The following is a 5,338-nucleotide window of genomic DNA, read 5'->3' as shown; positions in this document are numbered from 1 at the left end:
GGCATTCGAGGTGGTTGGTTCAAAGCCCTTTGCCTTGCAATCCTGCCCTTTCGGGTCGCTAACCACTAGGGTTGAGGGAATAAGCTAGGGGAAAGGATGCTACTTTTTTATAAGGGTGCATCCAATTCCTCCTTCCTAGAAAGGTGGGTGGAGGACAAGAGGGTAGAAACTGAGCTCCTCGTTCCTTCTCCCCCCTCCTCTTTGCCCATCTCCTGTCCCTCATCTCCTTCTCTTCCTCCCCCCCCCCCTCCTCTCGCTCCCTCTCTCCCCTTCCCCCCTCCGCCTCCGGCTCACCTCCTCCCTTCTTCCCTCCTCCCCTTCTCGCCTTTCCCCCCCTCTCTCACACCTAGCCCTCAGCTTTTCACCTCTTCCCCTCCCCTGACAGCCCGCTGCTCCTCCCCCTCCTCCCTCCTGCACCCTCCCCGGGGGAGTTTAGACCCTGGATAAACACTAGACTCAAGTATATAAATAAGGGAGACAAAGCCGAAGGGAGAGATTAAGGGCTGATTATCGCCGAACAAAAGCGGTCGCCGGGCTGGGGGGCTCGACTGGGATGGGGGAAAGGAGGGGGAGCCACCCTGTTTCGGGGCTGGGGCTGGGCCCCCAGCTCGGGGGTGGTGGGCGGGGGACTCGCGTGGTTTAAAATATATTTAAAAAGCAGAGGTGTGTGTGTATGTGTGTTTAATTAAAAAAAAAAAAAGGCCTGGGCTCCCTTCCCCCGATGCAGACCTGGGGGAGGGCACGACTCCGCCCCTCCCTCACCCGGCGCCTTTGTGGCGACTGCCCCCAGAGCAGCTCGGCGGTGGGTGCGCGGGGCGCGGGGCCGGGCCGGACAGGTGGAGAGGGCGGTGGAAGAGGGGGCGGGGAGCGCGGGGCCGGGGCCGGGCCGGGCCGGGTGGCTCCCCGCCCCAGGAGGTGGGGCCGGGCTGGGCCGGGCTATGCAAATTCCCGCATTGAGAGGCCAATTGCTTGCGTGCCGAGAGCCGGGCTCAGTGCGCTCGCTTTTCGCCAGCCAGCTAGGCAGCTAGGCAGTCAGGCAGCCAGGCAGGAGAGCGCCGCGGCCGGCCCCAGCCCTAGCCCCGGCCCATTCCCGGCCCGGCCCCGTCTCCGATTCCGACTTCGGCCCCAGCCCTAGCCCCGGTGGCCCGCAGCGCCCCTCCTGGGGCTCCAGCCGCCCGCCCGCGCCCAGGTGGAATGCGCCCCAGGCGCGCGGTCCAGGGGGCGCAGTCAGCCCGTCCCGGGGGAGGCGGCGCCCGTGGCCAGCCCGCCTCGTGCCGCTGTCCCTGACTCTGTCCCGCGCCCCTACCCCGTGCCCCCCGCCCCGAATGGATTCTTGGGGCAGCCACTGAAGCCAGCCCGGAGCGGAGCGGGCCGGAGCATTTGGGCGCCTAGCGGGCATGGCCGGGGGGGCCCGCTAGGTGCGGGGCGGGGCCTTACTGGGGGGAGGGCAGGGGGCTCGACTCAGGGGGAGGCCTGGTGGGGAGCCCTGGCTGGGCTGAGAGGGCCGGACACCGAGCCCGGGAGCCGCCGCCGTCGCCACCGCCTGCGCCTCGGGAAAGGTGAGTGGGGCCAGAAACGGGGGAGGTTCTTGCAGGAGCCCCAAGTGGGCAGGACTGGGGGCAGCTAATTGCGCCTCCTCCCAGCTCCAACTCCACTGAAGTCCTTTGAGTCTGCCCCCGAACCCTCCACTGGGCTTGCATCGAGGAAAGTGCTGGGCCAGGACTCCTGCCTTGGGGGGTAGGAGTAAGGAGAGAGTACCGGGCTCAGACAACTGCCTGGGACAGACCCGCGCGCCCAGTACTCTCTGAATTGAGAAGGGTGAGACCAGGTGGGCCCCTTAGAGGGGGGCGTGACGTGATCTTCCCCCCATTTAAACCGGAGTAGAGGCTTGTTAACTCCTTGAGGGCCTCAGATATGGGCTTTCGGGGTGGGGGTGGGAGTGCAGAAGCATCTCAGTCTCTGCGTGATTGAGAGCGGAGGCAGCAACTTTTCTAAGCTGGATCTGGGGGCAGTGGACCCTAACAGCCCCTCCCCCACCCGGTCTGGCACTGTGCTTGGGGAGAGGGGAGCCCCAAGGGGCGGAATATTTTTCCTCAGTGCAGACCCTCACTTTCCCATCAGTGAAATCCTCCCCCCCCCCCCAGTAGCTTCAGGGGAGTTTATCAACTTCTGTGCCTCGGTTTTCCCTTCTGTGAAATGTGGTAATAGAGGAAAAGGGGGGGGGGGTGGCAGAAAAAAAGTGTTGGAGAAATTGGTGACCAGGAAGGAGGGGGACATTGGGTGAAACTTACTAGGGCTGTACTAGGTAGTGGGAAAGGGAGGTGGGTGGGAGAGATCTGGGCAGAAGAAAAGTGTTGGGGAAATTGATGACAATGGAAGAAAAGGGACATAAGGTGAAACTTACTAGGTCTTTTGGCCCATCATTCCTTGGTACCTCCCTGGCAATCTGATCCCTTTTTCCACCCGACTGGGGAAGAAGGGACCTAGTTTGAGCATCAGGAAAAGGTGCATGTGGGCGGGGGGGGGGGGGGGGGTCTAAAATACCTTGTCTCCATTTCCTCTCAGACACACACCCCGTCTTAAATTAGAAAGAAGGGGGAGCTAGTCACTATGATGGTGTCTATATGTTAGGGGGTGGGAATGATGGGAGAATCCCTTCTGTACTGTACCCCCAACAGACTTGCTGAGCATCTCTGCCAGTTTTGCTCCCACATCTGCCTGTTTGTTGTTTCTGTGACTGTGTAATTAGTGGGAGACCCCAGGGCTGGGAAGACCAAGACTATTTGTATCAATGGAAGAGGGGGTGCTAAGTGGAATTCAGACATGGAAGGAGTGGGTCTCTTACAATCCAGATCTTCAGGGAAGAGGCTGAATAAGGAGTGGAGTTGTGGCAGAATCTCTGGGAAGAGGACCCAAGAGTCTGTGAAATGGGAAGAGGAAGATATTATGGTTAGGACTCAAAAGTCAGGGTCCCTGTTCTGGGTAAGGAAGATGGGAAGATGGAGTGAAGGAGCAAAGAGAGACAGAAAACCCAACAGACCAGGTCCTATCAGTCAGGGAGAGAGAAGAATGGGGGAGGGCTAGAGAAGGAGCAGGCCGGCTGGGTAAATAACACTTAATTCTTCAAATAGCTGCACTGCTGGCCAATTAACTCCTTCATAACTCCATCTCCATCCTGCCTGCCTATATCATGCCCACATGCAGAGGGAGAAATGATTGCCAGAGGGAGAGTGGATAAAACTGAAGGAGCTCAGACATGTTGGACCTTCAGACCCATCTCTGAAGATCCCAGAAACTTGGAAGGGCCAGGGATGTCCTTGGGCCTGGTAGAGGGGGCAGGAGTGAAAGTGAGTAGAATTAGCTGATCTTGGAGGTCTCTTCCAACTCTGAAATATGTGAGGGTTGTCTGAGCAGCTGTTCCTTCATAGAACTGAGAGCTGAAAAGGGACCTTGAACTCATCTACTCTAAAGTTCCCATTTTATAGATTTAGGAAACTGAGGTTTAAAAAAAGATAAATTGATTGCCTTTAGACATAGGAAATAGTTGAAGAGGCATATGAACCCAAATCTTCTGATTCCAAAACCAACTCTTTTCTGCTGTGCCACACTGATTTCTGGGTGGGGTCAGGGCAGACTAGACTGGAGGATTGGTTGTGGGTGTTTTTTGGGGGGGTGGGATGGGGGAGAACTTGGGAAAGATGCCAAGTCTTCAATAATGGCAATTAGCTGTAAGTATAGAAATTGCCCTCTGGCACATTCTGAGGAAAAGCTAGCCTAAAGAAATAGTGGTTTTTTCTTCCCATGTTACAGAAGGGAAAACTGAGACTTAAAGAGGGTGGGTTGGAGTGTCTCACTGAACAGATGATGAGACCCAGCTTTCTTGTCAGTTTCTGGGGTTTGAGGAAGGAGTTAATAAGGAATAGCCTGGGTTGGTGGGAGACCCTGCCCTGTGACCAAAATGGGGGGGGGGGCAGTGGAGATTCTAATCTCCAGTCATTTAACCTGGGAATGTTGCCATCAGTTTGGGGGAGCATAGAAGGAAACTGAAAGCAATTGTGAGGTTCCATTCCCATTGCTGGGAAGGAATGTTCTGTGGAGGGATGGAGACCCAGAAGGCACATGAGATTGTTTCTTCCCCAGTACTACAATTCCTTTGCAGATGTAGGAATGTGTCCCTAGGGCTGGGGGAGGCTGGGCAGGGCCTCTGTCAGCCTGAAGTGGAACTGCAGGAGGGGGCCTGCCCAGGCTTAGGGAGACCCTGCCCTGTATGGGGTGGGTGGGTGGAGAGAGTTGGGATTTCAGGTATGAAGTCTAGGCTGCTGATTCTGAAGAAGGTAGGAGTGGGCCGGGTGGGCGTGTGGGGTACTGGAAGAACTGGGAGGAGAATGAGAGATGGGAAGTGAGAAAGGGGGGAGAATTCCCTGGGTAGCTAGAGAGGTCAGGACTCCTGGGTCCCCATGAACATACTTGGTACTGGTGGGGAGGGAGGGGAGAGGGGTTAGAGATGCTTGGATTTTTTCCTTTTCTCCCACCCTCTCTCTCAGCTGAATAACTTCCTAGAGGTTCAATCTTAGGCTGCCAGTTCACCAACACTGGGTTATCATGGGTGAGGTATGGTGGTGTGGGGTGAAAGGACAGGCTGGCACCCAGTGGTGGTTCGTGATTTTCTGAGTTTATGCCAGTCTGTCTGCTTAAAGAATCTTCTCAAGCAGGACAGGGCATTTTTTTGGTTGGCAGTACCCTGGTAAAACTGGGCCTTTCTTTCCATTAACCTTGTGTCCCCCCCCCCCCAACACACACCTGAGAAGGCGGGGGCAGTAGTGGCTGCTCTAGGAACCGGCTGGGCCAGCCTGTCCTGTTGAGTCCCGTCCTTGGCCTCTATGTGTGCCTGGCTAGATTCCGCCTCCTCCTCCTGGGCTTAGCCCCCCTCTCCCCTCTGCCCCCCTCTCCCCCAGCTCTTCAGTTCTCTTTTTCTTTGTTTGCTGCCTCCTTCCCTTCCCTCCCCTCCCTCCTTCCCTCACCCGCTCGCTCACTCGCTAGCTAGCGGGCTCAGGCGGGCTCCCAGGCGGTGGCGGCAGAAGCAGAGGGAGCATCCTTGGCCCCAGTTCACCCGACTGGATTGGTTTGGGGGAAACTTGATGGCCCCAGAGGAAAAAGGGGGGAGCCTGGGAGCAAGGGCAGCCATGGGTCTGGGCCTGGTCTGGTCCAAGGGGTTGGAGATGGAGGTAGGAGACAAGCAGTGAGAAAAAGGGACAACAGACAATGCCTCCTTCTTTCTTTTCCCCTTCTTCCTCTCTCTCTCTCTCTCTCTCTCTCTCTCTCTCTCTCTCTCTCTCTC

The 5,338-nt window shown here is 57.1% G+C and overlaps 1 protein-coding gene across 3 annotated transcripts in view; it reads left to right on the top strand.

The window, feature by feature from the left end:
* The first annotated feature begins 967 nt into the window (after positions 1-967).
* The window catches only part of SEMA3F (semaphorin 3F), a 62,219-nt gene continuing 57,848 nt past the window's right edge, over positions 968-5,338 (top strand). Inside the window, exon 1 of one of the 3 annotated variants that reach the window (XM_069095676.1) lies at positions 968-1,559. The gene's annotated coding sequence lies outside the window, so the exon portion shown is untranslated. Of the gene's footprint in view, positions 1,560-1,682; positions 1,819-5,338 lie in introns of those variants that run through there. The other 2 variants (XM_069095678.1, XM_069095677.1) reach the window with 2 other exon arrangements.

Source organism: Petaurus breviceps, unplaced genomic scaffold (assembly GCF_028583685.1).
Source record: "Petaurus breviceps papuanus isolate PSGF00001 unplaced genomic scaffold, PetGlider_PUasm1.0 227, whole genome shotgun sequence".
In the NCBI taxonomy this organism is placed as follows: Eukaryota; Metazoa; Chordata; class Mammalia; order Diprotodontia; family Petauridae; genus Petaurus; species Petaurus breviceps.
Note: the sequence above shows the minus strand (reverse complement) of the source record. Positions and strands in the feature narration are given on the sequence as shown.